Raw genomic sequence first — 17,688 nt, 5'->3', positions numbered from 1 at the left:
TATTTCATTTTACTTTGGCTTAATTCGTCACTGGAATCAGGGCTGCTGAAGCGATAGTGGCCCCATGTGAGTTGCTGGACTGCAGCTCCTGACTGCAGTGCCTCTTTCTTTGCTTTACCCGAGTACTGATGGTACACAAGTGGGGAGCTGGGCTGAGGGCAAGTCTGAAGGTGGGGGAAGCATTCAGGGAGAAGTGGATGGTGGTTTTTTCCCTGCTGAAGAGTCAGAGGTGAGAAATTCACAGTGTCCCAACCAGAGCAGTGATGGAAAAGGGAGGTATTGCGATTTTATGGACACCTTCTCCATACTACCTTCACCCAGCAGGAAGCAGCTGCTCGCAGTTCCCCATAGCAGAGAATGAGCAATGAAGCCGCATGTAGTACCAGCGGTGCCCCATGCAGCACAGCTTAAACTCACCCTCTCTGAAGTCAGAGCATCCACCCTCACTGACTGTTACAGCACACTCACCTCACGGTGTTTAATTCTCTCTTTAGGAACACGACCTCCTGTTAACCTTTGGTTTTCAAACGTGTGTAACACAAAAAGTAGCTTTCTTTTTCCTTTTGCGTCCAGCTTTGCTTCACTCTGGAGTGATCTTTCCCCAGTAACTATTTTTCTTCTGTCGTCCCATATGGGGGAGTTAGAATATAGAGATATAAAGTAAAGAATATAGATAATACAGATAGCATGTATAGAATATATATGTTTACTTATATAAATATATATATAAACACATAGATTTGTATAATTTATAACTATATAGATACACAAATACATTATTTTTCTAGGAGATGCAGAAGCAAATTGATCAAGCCAGGGAAGAGAGAAGGCAGGAGGATGGTGACACACCACCCTGAACTGCCTCGGCTCTCCCTCCTGCTCTCAGTCCCCCCTGCCCGCTCCCGGCTTTTTGAGGCTGCGACAAGTCGCAGTGCCAGAGCGCAGCATCCTCGGAGGGGCGTCGTCCGTCCCCTCGTCTGCGCCCCGCCCCCCCCCCCCCCCGGCCCCTGGCCCGTCCAATCCGGGCGCTGAGGGAGGGATGCTCGGGGGAGGGATGCAGCGTTGCCAGGCGACAGCAGCGTCCCCGTGTCCCGTCCCCCCCTCCCTCCTTCCTCCGTGTCCTCCCCCCGGGGCCGCGCTGCGCTCCTGCCCGCGCTGCCGGCGCAGTTAAACCGCGGCGGGGAGCGCCGCGCCGCGCAGCCCCGCGGCATGGGGGCAGCGGCTCGCCTCCGTCCGAGGGCTCCCTGCCACAGCCCTCCGCTCCCGGACGTGCCAAGAGCAATAGCCAGCTTCAAAGTTACAACTAGAAACGCAGTAAAAGAATAAAGGGTAGGAACAAGGCTCGGCCAGCCCCTCCGCGCAGCGCCGGCTGCGGAGCCACCGCAAGCCCCGAGAGCCGGGAGAGGCAGCCTGCAAATGCCAGCCGGCTCTCCCTCCTTGTCTTTGCAACTCTAGGTCGCCTCCTAATTTAAAGCTTTGCACCAATCCCCTTTGCCCGGAAAGGAGAGGAAATCTAGAAAGATGCCAGGCTGCGAAAGGGGACCCCAATTAACAGCGCTGGTACCAGGCGCTGCCTGGCCAAGGAGAGCCAAAGTTGCTCAGAGGAACGGGAAGCGGGTGCTCCAGAAAAGAGGGGAAGGGAAGGGGACCATTGCTTCGTGATCGCAGTCACTCCCTCCTGTTCTCCCCCTCTCCTTCTCCTCCTTCCCAGCCTTACCCCTGACTGCTTAGGAGGGCCTTGATGAGTTTCCATCGGGATCAGATCCAAGGTGGGGGGGAGAAAGTGTGACTGTTCCCAGAGGAAGCAGCTCACACAAGTTTGGGGGGTGAGGCTCCCCAGTGGATGTTTAACGAGCACATCGGGAGGCCCGCGATGCCCGGAAGCGGCTGGAGACCTTCGCTGGGACCTACCTTCATTGCACGGTAAGGAGCTGGGCACTGGTATCCCGCGTTCTCATCCCTGCATCCCACATGCCGGTCCCTGCATCCTGCATTTCGGATCTGTGCATCCCGGTCCTCACATCCGTGCATCCTGCATCCCAGTCCTCGCATCCCACACCCTGCAGCCTTGATCCCTACATCTCGGATCCCTGAAACCCGCATCCCGCATCCTGCCCTCCCGCGGAGATGCAGCCACTGCCCGGGGGGCTGCGGGTTGTGCAGCCGGGGAAAAAGTTTATAGTGGGGGGTTTGCAGAGTCAGGGGCCAAGAGAAGGGGGGCAGGAGGTGGGGGGCAAGGGCTTTCACACCTGCAGAGGGCAGGTAGAGTGTAGGGGGACCCCCGTAGTCCTCAGCTGGGAGGGAAGAGGGCGGGCAGAAAGAGGGTTGCTCGCCCAGGGCAGAGCAGTTCTGTCCAGAGGTTGCCCAGAGGTTCCTGCTCCTGCAGAGGCAGGCTTTGGGGGTGAATGGAGGAGAACTTAAGCTTGCTGTCTTCTACCCTTCCTTAAGCTGAGGTGGAAAGTGCCAAGCCAGCATATGGGCAAGCCGTGCTGGGTACCCAGCTCATCTCCCTGGATCTGTTGCTGGGAGAGAGTGGGAGAAAGGTGGGGAACATTAAAGAAACTGGAAGTGCTTTGTTCCTCCTGAGGTATCTCCCCTGCAGAGACCTGGCTCACTCCAGGATCCTAACATTGGAAGGCTTCAAAAAGAAAGGAGAAATTAGCAGGGATCATAGAGCCAAAATAAACTCTCCCTCATGTATGCCTGTATATCTATCTGTCCATGTGAGTATGCATCCAGCTGTACAGGTATTTGTGTGTGCTTCTAGAGTTGTTTGTGCCTATGTATGTGCCTTGCCTACGTTCCTATGTCTCTGGGTGTGTATGTGTGTATGTCTGTGCTTGTGTTTGCTTGGATGCATATAGATGTATTACATGTATAGATTTATAGGAATGTGTTTTTATTTAGACAGTGTTTATCTAACTGTGTGTGTAGTCCTAGAGGTGTGTGGGTACACACCTTTCATCTGTGTGTGTGTCAGGCACACATGTCTGCTGAGATATGCATGTGGGTGTGAGAAATTGTACCTCTATGCCAGTGTGTAGGTAGGATTTGGGGAGTGTGATGGATTTGGGGTCCCCCCCCCGAGTTACTGTAGCGTTTCCATGGATAATTTTATGCATACATCCCTGTATTTCAGCAATCTTTATAAAACCCAGGCAATTCTTGAAAAACTAGACGTCTTACTGATACTGCATTGAACTGAGCTAAGGATTTGATGGTAGTTTCTGAGTTATTTGGCTTTTTCTCAGTTTATGCCACCTGCTGAAGATTATTTTAATTCTTTTTTTTTAAATAAATAATTCAGCTTTAAAAAAATCTCCATCTGTGAAACAGAACAGCCTGGGACACAGACTGGTACCTACTTCAGCTTGCATAAGTATTTGTCTCAGGTTGATTAAATATGCATGAAAACAATTTGAAAAGCACACAACCCACCTGATCAAATACGTATTTTAGGAAAATGACTTTTTTAATTTTCTTCAAATATACCTAAATCATTATGATTACTTCTGCTGTTGTTTATGTTGATAAATGCAGGTATTACTAGGAAATGTAATTTCACCAGTTATATTGGGGAAAAAATGCACATTAAGCTACTTTTATTCACAATTAGAGTAATAGAAAAATTGTACTTTTGTAATGTTCACTCTTTGAGTGAAATCAGTAACAACCCATGCAAATCCTTCTTAATAAACTGATTACTTGAAGAGCAATGCAAGCTAATTTGTCCCCTGCTAGAATATTTCATACTTTAATTTCTGTTCCTTTTTTTTTTTGTTGCCTTTTCTTAAAGAATGATGCCATTCACCGCTACTCTCAATATTTCTGGAGTCCCGCATTATATATAAAACATAAAACACACTTCAAAATAGAAAATCCACCAATTGTATTACTGTTCTATAACTTAAAAACATGTAAAATGGCACCGGTATCAAGTACACTAAAACAAGACTTTCGTCCCAGAGCCTAGATGCTTTTCTAATTGCTGTTGATGTTTGTCTGGGTTACTTGTGATGTTGACCTACTTAGGAGCTTCTACAAATAAAGTTTTTTAGGCAAATGTTGACACTTTCTCTAGGAGAAAGATTCTGATTTTATCATTGAAAGAGTGAATCTAAAGCAAGATGCAGGGGTAAAGTATCTTTCTGGATTTACTTAACGTTTTTATACTTAATTAAATTGTGATGAAGCAAAGTACTAAATAAGATAGGAAAGCCAAAAGAAAATAAATACATTTCAAATAGTGGTATAATTCAGTTCAGTTGTATGCATTACATGAGCAGAGCTGAATCTGGAAATGAAGGAAGTGTAAGGAGATGCACTGGCATTTAAAAAAAGAGTTATTCAGATGTTTTGATCAAACACAATGCTCCCCTGTAAGTGTCCTACAGAACTCAAATTATTCTGAAGCTTTCAGAGTCCTATATAGAATATTATAAGACCTGAATGACCTGGTTCTAATGTCATTTATGCTGGGGTCACATCGCAATTGTTCTTTTAAACCTGGTGGGCTGAATTGTCTACAAGAACTCAGCAGGGTCACATGAAGTGTACACCAACGAAGAGTCTGGTTTAGCAGTGTGATTTGAGAATCCAGCCTAAAGCTTTTACAGGGTGCAAGATCCTGTCTATGAGACTGTTGAACTTGCCAATGGTGTCCTGCAGAAGGGACTTCACTCCCTGTTCAGTTTTTGAAAGCTGTCTCCAAAGCCCTATAAAGTGTTTATCAGGATTTGTGTACCTTGTTTCTTACAACTTGTTGTACTATAGTTATTGATCAGTTAGTATGAATTTTTCTGGTTGATAAAATTTTAGGCGTCGTATCACTCTCAGGATGCCACAGAACAACACAGAGATGTTTGACACACTCCAGGATCAGACAGCTTTACTGCTTGTGTGTGAATACTTACAACTACAGAAACTACATAAGCTCTTGTGAAGAAAATCATGTAATATTGACTGGCTTTTTGTCAACTTGTTGATATAAAACTGACAGCTGGCTTAAAGCTTACTCAGGAACTTAGCCCAAGTCAGAGAGTTAAAGAGAAGATTGTCTTCTTGCTCTCCACTATTGTGGAGAATAAGCTTGTGCTTTAATCCCTGGATGTGTTGCATTTGCAATGGAGGGGTATCCACAGCCAGCAAGAAGGGGTGACCAGAAGGACGATTAGACACCCTGTCCCTGCACCCAGTGCTGAATGTCCAGACCACGGTAGTGGTGGCCCTGGGCTCCAAAGGTGGCAGGGAAGGAGCATAGTCTTCGGCTGGTACCATCTTCCTAAATCTCTGCCTGTGACTGTTCTTGGCTATAAACTTAATAAGGCCAACTTTCACTGTGATAATCTAGCCCTAAACTGGCAGGAAAATCTGGGGCACATTTCATTTTATGAAAATACAGATTAACTTGAAAATCGTGAGTTTATTTTAGTAGTAGGAGTAAAATGACAAAAAAATAAGAATTCCTCCTGGGCACAATGATGTCTGGGAACAGCCTCACTGTAATTGTCAGATACTTCCACTGAGACAAAAACTCAGTTCATTGTTAGAAGTGTTTTAACTATTACAGATTAGTGCAACTGGTTCTTTTTTCAGGTAAGCCCAGAATCTAACGTGTGACCTAAATGAATTTCCTGCTTTATCTATTGTCTTATGAGGTTAATGAACATTTTATTTCATGGATGTTCAGTTTTTCAAAAATACTGCAAGGAATATGCCGTCTTGTTTCTAGCTGTCTTTCCAAAGCAATGCAGCAAATTCTCATAGAGGGTAAATCACTATAAACCTATTAAAGTCAAAAATAAGAGAATTTACTAGAGCTATACCATATTACACAAAAAAAATGCTGTAGAACTATACTGCTTTTATCTTATATTGGCCCTCATATATAAAATGAGGTAGTTGGAACTATTATCATGTTATTGTTCACAGCTATGCTGAGATTATTGGAGCATTTATGTAGTTAGCAATTGCATTGCTTATATAGGAACTTATGAGCTCCTCATGTAAACCAATAGATTGCCTCAAAAACCTAAGCAGCAGTGTAGACGTTTTTCCAAACCTTCTAAGACCCAACTTATCCACATCCAAAAGCATGGTTTTAACCCCAATTACTTAGGCAGCCTTCCTTCAGAGTGCTTTAAAGTCTAACCAGTGGCTTGACCTTGATAGTACAGATGACCTTGACCTTGAAAGTTCCTTTCCCAGTACATCCAAAAGGATACAGGTTGGTCGCCAAGTATAGAAACTATATTAAATAAAGCATGAAGCAAGGTGTGTACAGAGGGAATGGTTGATGAACATTTCATGGATGAAATGGGAACTTGGAGCAGACTTCTGGTGGATGCTGTGAGATCTTGAAAATCTCCCTTAGAAAAGTGAATAGAGAAGAAAAAAGTTATAAAGACAAAAAAAAAGTTGAGGAAAAGAGATCTGTAGGAGACAAGATGGGAAAAATAAAGAGAAGAAAATAGCTTGATAGGAAGGGAAAGAAAGAGCAGTAAAGACAGAGTATTCAAACTAGAAGAAAAGTCAATGGAATGGTAAAATAGTTGTGAGATTAAGAGATTGTAAAACTGGTGAAGGTGGTGAAGAAAACACTCTCATTAAAGAGATCAGAAATTATCCTGTGATGCAACTAGGAGGGCAAAAATATTTCACGTGTTATGGAAGTGGTAACTGCAAAATTTAGCCAGGCAGAGGATTGCATTCAGGCATACTGACAAAAGAAGGGAACAGCACCCGAGACGTAGGAAAGGGTGAGCTAGTAGAGAATATGTCATAAAGCTGATTTTTTTCCCATGGTAATTTGAAGTAATAAGAAAGATAAAGAAGCTGGGAGGAGAGGTAGAATGTAAGAGAATTTTAAAGTTCATGGTGACCACAAATCTTACCAGGTATCAGCACACAGTGAGCACACATCAACAAATTAAGCATATCTTTGAGAAAAGGAAGGAGGGGAAACTTGTAGTCATGCATGTGCTTTGGGAAAAATCCAGAGACAGTGCAGTAAAAACAAAGGAGGAAGAAGCAGATTGATGTGGTCTCTTAGGAAAGTAAATGGAGAGATAGTCAGATTCCAGAGGAAAACCAAGCAAGTGCACACAAGGGAGGATGGAGTCAAAAGCTCAGTGGGTGACCACAAAATTCGTAAGTCAGAACTGTGTTAGGAGAATTAGTGTGTTAAAAGGAAGGTATTCGTGGGAAGAAGGATGAATATGTTAGCTTAGAGTACCCCTTAAGGAACAGGGCATTTGAGAGGAGGGATGATGAGAAGGGGAGGCAGAGTATGCAGGTGAGAAGAAAACAGGACTGCTGTTGAGAAAATAAGGGGTGCTTGAGGAGAGGACAAAGGGAAGAATAAAATAGGGAAGGAAAAATGAAAGGGTTGGGACTGAGATGAAATCAGAGAAAAAGCACAGACAAAGGCTGGAAGCAGAGACTGCCAAAAAAAGGAAAGAAAAGAGGAGCAGAGGGGGTGGGTGGTACGGGGAAGTCACCTCCCACTGGTACAAAGAAGGAGACAGGCCCTGGGCTAGCCAGGAGGAAGGAGATGAAGGGAACCTGAAAACCGTGAAAAACCTTTGTCTAGAAGATGACAGGCTGGTGGAAAACAGAGCAAAACAAAAAGCATGCAGGATGTAGCAACTGCGTGCACCTTCAGCTGAGAAATATAGTAAGACTTATACATTAGCTTCTATTCTCATGGAAAGCTCCACTAACAGATCCACACTCAAATCAGAGACAATTTTTGTGCAAAGAGGATGGCTGAGATAAGCGGCCAACAAGGGGCTGCCTGATTGTATGGTGCATCTCTGCAAACCTCTTCCAGCAAAACTAGTTTGTCAGATTTAGCACTTTGGGATACCAGTGGTTTGCAACAGTCATTAAATACTGTGTGGTCAAACCAACGACCATTACACGAACCTATGAAGTATAGGATAGGACACCATTTGAAAAGGATTTAAAAATCTTACAAAATATTTTTTATCCCTAAATTCCTAAAATTTATCCCTAAATTTATTAATAAAAATTTTCATCCCTAAAAATCCCTACATATTGTTTCACCAGTGGTGTAGCTCCCTGCTCCACTGACATGTAACAGCAGGGCTGAGATGATGCAGGAGCTGCCAGGCAACCCCAGTCCTATGTTATGGGAATAAAGGGATACTGCGGGCTAGATACATTCCTCCTCTCTGGTGAGGAATGGAGCCCTACAGAAAGCTAGTCTGTTCTCTGAGATGCTCCTAGACCATTCTTGACCTTGCTGACCTTGGCTGTCTGATGTAGGGTATGCATTGCAGTTCTTGACCATTTTAATGTACAGCTCAAAGCATCAGGATTGTTGGGGTTTTTTTTTATAACGTGGCTGTGATTAAGGCTCCTTAGATCCCATACCGGCTCCACCTTGTATGTGCCATGCCTTCTTGGTAGGAGACTTGCAGCTGTGCTTGGGTGAACATTTCTATATGTACATTTTATAGGAGGTCTTTGGTTGAGCTATTTTTTGATCCAGAACTTATTTCCTAGCCATTTCTGTATTATTCTATATTTGTACGGTTATTATTAATTTCACTCACAGTGGTTGCATCATCCAGTGAAGAAATTATTAGGAAAGCATGAGAAGACATTGTTCTGCTAGTGTTTGAAAATGTTACATTACATTTGCGATTCTTAGCAGAAATTGGCTACCCTGCAGTTAGAATCGCATAGCCAAAGAGATCTGATAAAAATCAAGAAGTAAATTTTGGGGATATTTCCAGAACTCAAAGAATGATTTTTTTTTTCCTCACTTCTGTGTATTTTCATGAGAAGAGAAAACAGATAAGCAGACAAAAGGATGAAGGCAAAAAGAAAGATAAAGATATCATGCAATAAGACATGTAGAGTTTGGTTCTGAGGTGTTAAAACAGTTTGATTGCTTGGGTCAGCTCACATGGTTAAGAAATGTCAAAAATTATCTGCAAGGACATTTAAAAATTGATGTTTTATGCAGAAATATAATAGGTTTTGCTATGATGAGGGAGTTTTCAAAAAGCCTCATGATTTTTGGTGAGATTATGTATTTCTTTGAGTGTTGAGTGTCACTAACTGAGAATGTGGTCATATATTTTTTGGCTTTTTATCATAGTTTTCTAATGGCGTTCTTACTAATGCTCAGTCAGAAAGACATCTTCACTGTAGGTGAAGTGTGTGTCAACTGACACCTAGTTTGTTTCCACTGTAAAAGATTACAGATGCTTCAGTATACAACAGATGAAAGTTCTCAATTTTACCTGCTAACAGATTTATTTTGACAGTATTTAATTCTTTTCCTTGTAAAAAGTGAAAAAAACCCCACATGGGGCATCAATGTAGTAACACTGGATTAAACTTTAGCAAAATTGTGTGAAAAGGATACCTTACAATGCCTATCTGTACAGTACATTATTTGCATAGGCAGCAAAAAGGGTCTGCTTTTCCTTATTCTGAAATACTTGTCCACAAAGTGCTACCACAGAATGACATTTTATTAGAAAATTTACAAAGTTTATAGGAATCTTCTTAGCATTTTTTCCCAAACACTATAAGAACACACTAAAGTACACTTGTCAAATTTAGCTTGCAACTGTTTTCAGTGTATCCCCTTGAGCTCTCTTAATTGTGTTTGTTCATTTTCTTCCTTGCAACCATCAGGGCTTTAGAAGAGCTCTGACAATAAGAGACAATGAGATTAACAGGCAATGCACTTTCTTGAAAAGGTGCAAGCCCATCCTAAGTGGGACTGATGTACAAGACTGAGTTATGAGGCTAGTCTTAGCTCTCAAAAGTTGAGAAAAGGGTAGCAATTGTCTGTGTGGGAATGGTAGATCAACACTGAAGTCTGTTTCAGCCAAATACTCTCAAACCATCCAGCATACGCTTCTTTATCTTACCATTATTACAGGATACATTTACCTTGAAAAAGAGTGTTTTCTTCATAACCAAGAAATAAGCTGTCTGCTTCAGGGTCTTGAAAGCAGAACAAAAATGACTGCTGTTCTAGCAAAAGCAACATGCAGTCCATGCCCTTTTTCATCCATTCACTTGTCAATATGGTCATCAATAAGAAGGTATTTACATATGGCTAATCCCACAGTCCATTCATTAAGATGATTTTATGACTGAAAAGGGAAGATGACCTAATTGGGTAGCTCCAGGAATACAAATAAAGGGAGATAACTTTCAGAGAATAATAATTTTGCTTTCTGAAGTGGATTTTAAATCTCCAAGAAGGGAATAGCCCTGCTTAAAACAACCTTTTCTTCTTCTCTCAGAAGTAATCTCCAATTAATTGTGCAGTTTAGCTGAACTTTGCTTTCCTTGGTATCCTAGGAGAAAAGCTCTGACAGACTGGGAATTTTAACTTGTTTGTAATGTAAACTCAGTATATTGGTGGTGCTTTTTAACACTTCAGAAACTATTTGGGAGGAAAAAGAAATAAAAAAGCTTTGATCCTCTAAGCAAAGAAAGAGGGGAGAAGGAGGTTAAAAGAACCATCATTTGTGAAAGGCAGAGAAGGAAAATGTGGGAAAGGTGTCTTTATCTTAACAGTTTCAGAGACTATTTGAAAGACTGTTGGAAATATCAGGTACTTCAACAGCATTAGAGCCCTCTGATGAATAGGGAAAGATTTACTTCTTTTTATTGTTTCGTTGACAATTTTCAAGATTTCTAAGGACTATGAATTTCTCAATGATATTAGTCATCTGACCAAGATTTTTCCCAGAAGCAGATATCCAGGATAAAGCTTTGAGATTAATGTTAATAACTTGAGTATCAAGCTCAGATAAACATATTCCTAGCGGCATTATTCAGTTTGAAGAAAGGAAGACAACTCTTTTCTGGAAGTAATGCCAGCTCCTGGGAGCTGGGAGACAACTTGAAGCCCAGGTTTCTTGACCAAAGGGTGAAAAGTAAATTGAAGCATCCAGTTGTAGCAGCAGGGAGTAGTGTGACCCAGCAACGCCCTGTGGTCTGCTTATCTGTGGGAGGCATTGCTGCTCCCTAAAATGTCGCTGATCCAGGTATTTTGGCCAGTAGGTTACAAGGTGGAGCCAAGTCTCCACATACTCCTTTCAGCCAGCCCGTCTATTCCACATTCACCAGTTTTAAGGAAGGAAGCAGACAAATAGCTCTGTTTAGACCTAAATACCTTAAATCAATGTCCGTGGAGCAGCTGCAGAGAATGATAGGGTTTCTTAGTCCCTGTGATATCCTGGCGAGGACACAAGGTCCCAATTAGAACTTATCCTGAAAGGGTGCCGTATCCATTAGGGTCGAAATGGATAGAAAGAGGCCTTTTTTTATGTAAGCTTCTTCATTTTCAAAGGTTGTACACAATGTTCCATTTTCCCGAATGCAGCATTTATAGTTCCAGAGATAATGACACCAGTAAGGACTTCATCTGATCCATCTCCTCCTCTAAAGACGGCATAAACTATCTCTAAGTCTTTATTAACTAATACTTGCTGAATGATTCCATTAAAATCTGCAACAGCAGAGATTTCACAGCCTCCTGCAACAGCACATGCGTGTGCTTCACTGTTCTTATGGAAAGAAGGTCTCCAAAAGTTTAACTAAATCTCACTTTTTGCAAGCAAGCCTATCACTCTTGTCCTCTCTGCTACAGAAATTAGAAGCAGTTTAATACTTGCCTTTCCATTCCAGCCTTTTATATAGCAAAGGGATTAGATTTTGGCTTTTTAACATTCATTTATATAATGTTCCCTTCAGTTGTCTCCTCTTGACTCAATGGAATAACTGTTTTTCTTCTAGCCATGTGCTTTTTTTAGAATCTTATTATTCTTGCTGTTTTGCTTTGGATCTTCTCCAGTTGCCCATTTGGACCTGTACCCAAAAGATGAGTACAGCTGACGAATGGCTTGACTTCACTTGTCCTGAATACAACATTCCTCAAATAAATCCTTTGCACCATTTCTTTGTTCTATGCCCCAAGCCTCACTCCAGCCACCATTTTGCCCAAAGACCCCTCAGGAGCCTCACAAGACCATATTAATGTCGTTGTCCTGTCACCTTCCAATTTGCTACATTTTTTCTTGACTGCTTCTTGTCATTTTTAGTTCGCAAATACATACAACTCCAACCAAACAATTGTCAGCCCTCACATCCACATTCATATTTCAGAAGAAAATTTCTCAGGTAATTCGAACAAGCTGTTGCTTTGTCTTTGGCAGAGGGATCTATATGGATGATGGCTTCTGTTGGTTCAATCATTACTAAACAGAGGGATGCTTAACTGCTGCGTCAGCTAGCATGAATCATGTTTAGCATGAAACACGTTTAGCATGTTTAGTATGAAGTGACCATCATGACCACTATGTTCAGCTAGCAGCCTGATATTCCACAGGTCAGAGAAAATCTCCCTGGGAGCATTTGTAGAAGGGAAGCCGCTGGGCCAACTCCAAGCATAAAATATACCAGTGAATATGGCAGACTTAAGTGATGGATACAAATATGGTATCAATATTCATTTGGGTATTCTAGCTATAGGTCCAGGAAAAGGCAGAAGCTGCTCATGCTTTCAGGACCATAACTGCAGAGCAATGCATCAGGAAGTCTTGGATGAGAAGTTAGACTTTGCTGCTGGAAAACCCGTACAGAGTTCATCTACATTGAGCCCGTTGAATGTGGCATTAGGCAAGAATTCAGAACTTCATGCCCCCTAGACACTCTTTCTACCTCTCTTGTTTAATTTCTCTTCTTTTATTAAGACTCAGACTTTTCCCTGGCCAGACTAGAACATATTCCAAACTGGCTAGGACACGGATAACATTAGAGGGGTCCTAATGGAGCTGCCGCAGGTACCTGCCCCAAAGGCTCCTTACAGAACGCTTTGCAGCTGTTAGGTCCATGCATATGAGAGTAGCAATTACTACCAAAAAAAAAAAAAAAAAAAAAAAAAAAAGCAAGCCTCAGAAAGGAAGAAAAACGTAAAAAGCGTTCACTCAAGTATCTGCAGCAATTTTTGGAGCACCTCAGCATTGCAACAAAAAATGTCCCCTCTAGCTTTCAAACCAATTAACATGATGTTTTACTATATCTCAGTAAATTAAAACACATTCACTCCACCTAATTAGTTCCTCACCATTAACTTCCAAGCCTTGAATTGCCACTGAACAGGTAAACAGTTGCTCTGAAGATTTAACTGGCCTGACTCTACCAGAACACAAGCTACCATTATGCATGACAGTAGTCCCTTTCTTCCAGCCTCTGTATAACTTGGTCACATTGGGACTGCTAAACAAACGCTACTTGGATGCACTAAGTGAAGGGGAAGGTTGGTCTCCATGTGAGAGAGAACTTTTTTACGGTGTGGGATACAAAGACACAGGGGGGAACATTCAGAAAACCAGTGGGATGCAGCTTGGTGCTTTTTCCCTCCACTGGTAATATACAGAATCAGAGTTTAACAATCCCAAATACTCATATGACATGTTGTCTCTTGAACCCAGATTATGCTAATTTAAGTACCTAAGACACACTGTCTGATCATGGTCATCAGAGCCTAGCATTGTAATGCTAATTATTGGTTGATCAACGGTCTGTTCCCAAGGCCGTCCATGTAAAGAGTCACCTATATTTAATCAACAGTAGCCATCTCAGTCCTCTTTTAGAGTGCTGCAACTTTTTTGCAACACTTTTTTTAAAGCATCAAGTAATAGGTTATCTAGCATGTCCCATTTTTGTCCATTCCCATTTATAGCATGGTTTCCATGCCAATGATTACAATGTAATAGTAATATGTGTAGTTTCAAAAACAAAAGAACATTTGGAATCATCTGTGTTTATCTTTAGAGAGTAAGAGCTGCAAAAACTAATGGATCGAGGGGGATTAAGTACTAGGCTAATTGTTCATTAGGCAGCCTAAAACCAATTAAGTGTGCTAATCCATTTATTATTTTTTTAATTTGTTTCCATTATTATCCCTGCCAAAATTCTTTTGCATGTATGAATTCACCTATATTTATTAATAAAGGAATTCACTTGAAATGCAGGTCTTGAGTCCTATAGTGCTTTCTCAAGCAAAACTTCCATGACAGCAGTAGCAGAAGGACTTCAAGATGTGACTGGAACTCTCGGTACTGCTCTTTTCTTAAAATAAAACTTACACTCTTTCAATAAGATTAATGTGAATGCATTCTTCATCTGTATTGATTCCAGATATTCTCCATGTTTAATTAAGACATATTATTCTGCAAAATTATACATAGTTCTATGTAATGTCCTATGAAAGTGGTCCTGATTGTACCTGACCCAAAAGAATTGTTCTAAAATTGATTGCTGATTGCTGACTACAATTGTGTTTTAATTTTTACGTTATTTTGCTGTGTAATTGACTATCTTTTTGCCAGATAAGTAGAGGACAGAGAGTTATTGATAGGTAACTTGATTATCATGTCTTCCAAGTTCCAGAAAGCAATGGTTTTTTCAGATCAGCTACACTTTAGTATTGCCAGATACTGTCTCCCAAAATAACCCTTGGAGGAAAGTAGACTCACCATAAAATTATTCACATAGGTATTACCACAAATATGGGAAGATGAGTAACAGGCCAGGTAGCAGTTCAACAGAAATGTATCTAAGGCTATGGAAGGCCAGAAGCAATGCATGACTTAACACCATGGTTTCATATAGTTGTGAAAAAGGGAAATAACTTACTGGGATTAATAAATAGGAATATTGTCTGCAACATATGGCATGTAAACATTATTCTCTACTCAACACTACTAGGGACACATTTGTAGTATGGTGCCTAATTTTGAGCATTATGTTTTAAGAAATATAAATCATTGAGACAGAGTCCAGAGGATATCAACAAGAAGAATTAGAGGTGTGGAAAAAAATGGATTTATCACAGGTAGTAACAGGCTTAAATTGTCACACAGAAGACTAGACCCCAGGAAAAGCTTTTAATGGTAAGGAGAGTGAAGCAACAGAATAAACTGCTGGGAAGTCTAGGAAGTTCCTGTCACAAAAGGTGTTTAAAAACAAGCTAACCAAGGCATGAGTTAGATAAGACTTAAGTAGAGTTGATCCTGACTTGAGTAATAACAAAGGGAGATCAAGATCTTTCAGGGTCCCTTCCAACCTTCTTCTCTAAGTGACTTGAACACCATTCAAGGTTCCTACCCCAGGATCTTACAACATAGCACTCCGTATTGCAAACATCTACCTCCCTAGGAGGCAACCTAGACATCTGCTAGCAAAGCAGAGCTTCCACTGCTCCCTTTATGAGGTGAAGCAGAGGCAGTATGAGCAGAGAGAAACATGCTTATCTTGGGCAAGAGGGAAAAAATGGACAAATTTCAGGAACAAACAAGGTTGTCCTGCAAGACATGAAGAAGCAGGTCATGTGTGCATGCAGGAAGGCAACACATGACAAGTCTCTGCTTAATTCACACACAGACTTTTTATGGGTGTCTATTCAGTCCCTGCACTACTCTAGGAGCAGCAGCATGCTGCATTGTCTTCAGTATAGATGGCAATGTGGCCTGTCATGTGAAGACCGTTAGCAGTCCTGCCTCTTACTGTAGGGACTGTGCAGAAGTGTACGTCTACAAAATCCAACATTAAATGAGCTCTAACATTAGGGCAACAGGGAACCAAGAAAGGAAGGAACAACACGACTTGCACTGAAAATTTTAAAGCCTACTCTGCATGTTCATAGGCTTTGATACTCTCATGTGTAGGCAATATGCTATATAAGGTTCTAAAGTAATGTATGCTTTTGGAATATTTGCATAAGGAAATGAATGCAGTACATCTACTGATGTCATCAATGCAGAACTACTGCTACTCTAATGCTTTCTGCACTGCAGTGATGATCATGAAACTAGTAGGTATTTTATGTTATTAACTCAAGACTTCATCTTTAATAAATACACATAAAACACATCATTGGCAAAAACATAAACTGCAGAAACATAAGTAAAAAATTTGTGATATGTTCCCTATCATAGACAAATTGTTAATACTATTACCCAGTATTTATTTAATCAAAAGTATACTTAAAGAAAATCTGAAATAACTGAGATATTTCAGTTGTTAGAAATAAGGGTCCTATCTTCATGTTAATTACTGAAGCAGGGTTAGAGTATATTTTAATAAAAGTGTGAGACAGTATCGAAATTCAAATAACTCCTTGGAGATTTTATGGCTCATACAAAATGCAAAGAAATTCAGAAAGAAGATTTTTTTCAAAATTAATAACTCTTTTTTAAAGAGAGATAAAGAATTATATGTCATCTTCTAAAAGGACATTATGTTTTGTCGTGATTTTGTGAAAAAATGTATTATTCATGTCATTGATAGAAAAGATATTTAGCCTAAATTACACTCTTTCCTTTCTACCCCGAAATTTTTCTTCCATTCAAAAATTACTGTATCTTTCATCATTCAAGGTCCCTCTGCATTGACCCTGGAGAATACTGAAATATTCATTTTATCCATCCTAAATCAGGTGAACAATAAAAAGGTATTGATTCGTCATACAGTGTAAATAGTTCACAAATATACAAAAATTTAATTTAGGATTCAGTGGGTCAAATCCTAGACTGTAATAAATAAGCAACAAAGTCAACGGAGCTGCTCCGTGTTACACCAATTGGCAATGTTGTTCAATTTGTCAGGGGTACTGCATTTCAATCACTTAATAGCTTCAAGAGATCAATAAGATCTGCAGTTTCAGGTTTTCAAATGTCAGCCTGCTTGCTTCCCATACGCTTACTCAAGCAGTAGAGAGGACTTCCCAGCAAAATCCTCGCATTGCAATAAAGTATTACTTTCAGGCATGCTCACTAGCCTGTCAGACTGAGACTGGACGCTGCACTCTGACTCTGAGCTCGGTTGTCACCAGTGGGAAGCTGCTGAGGAGTTGACAGCATGAGAACATGAGTCATGAACATGTTATCCCAACCCGCCAACTAGAGTAAATCAGTGTAACTGCACTGTTACAAGCTCCAAGGACAGAGGCAGCTTATAAACATGGGAAATACGGGCATTGTGCAACATATATAAGGCTGGAAGAGACAACAGGAGGTCATTCAGTCTATCTCCTTCCCCAAAACAGAGTAAGGATTCCTGTGTCATTTCTGACAAAAGTCTGATTAATTTTTTCTTGAAAATTTCTGATGGTGGAGACTCCACAGATTTCCCAGGCAACATGTCCCAGTGCCACATTTCCTTTATGATCAGAACATTTTCCCTAGTATCCAGCCTAAACATTTATTTTTTTGCAGTTGAGTTCATTTCTGCTTTAGCTAATGACTGCAGCCAAAGTTCTTCTTTCATCCTAGTTAATTTCTCACCTCCTGAACATGACGCAGCTTTGCTTGCAATATGGGCTGGCCACATCTATGATGAACCTGAGATTGCTGCTGTGATCTGGAAAACTGTGAGTCTCAAGTTAGTCTGTCTGTGCTTTCGCTAGTCTTCTGAAAGTGGCCCACTTCTCAGACTGAGACAGCTTCCAGTCTGGCGAAGTGGCCATCAAGCCATGAAACATTTATTGCCACTGGAAGGACTCAAAGTAATGCTTGTGGAACAACTAGAGTCCTAAGATTGGGGGTTTTTTTGTCAGCTATTACAGAGACATTTTTTTATGGTTTTTAGTATAAGAAATAGAAACCAAGACATGTTTTAGACTTT

The 17,688-nt window shown here is 41.1% G+C and overlaps 1 protein-coding gene across 1 annotated transcript in view; it reads left to right on the top strand.

Moving 5' to 3' along the window:
- The first annotated feature begins 1,843 nt into the window (after positions 1–1,843).
- GRM3 (glutamate metabotropic receptor 3) overlaps positions 1,844–17,688 on the top strand; it is a 108,266-nt gene continuing 92,421 nt past the window's right edge. The window contains exons 1-2 of the mRNA XM_068400996.1: positions 1,844–1,923; positions 2,603–2,723. The gene's annotated coding sequence lies outside the window, so the exon portion shown is untranslated. The remainder of the gene's footprint in view (positions 1,924–2,602; positions 2,724–17,688) is intronic.

This window comes from Nyctibius grandis, chromosome 5 (genome assembly GCF_013368605.1).
Source record: "Nyctibius grandis isolate bNycGra1 chromosome 5, bNycGra1.pri, whole genome shotgun sequence".
Lineage (NCBI taxonomy): Eukaryota > Metazoa > Chordata > Aves > Nyctibiiformes > Nyctibiidae > Nyctibius > Nyctibius grandis.
The sequence above is the reverse complement of the archived record's forward strand: the minus strand, read 5'-3'. Positions and strand labels throughout refer to the sequence as shown.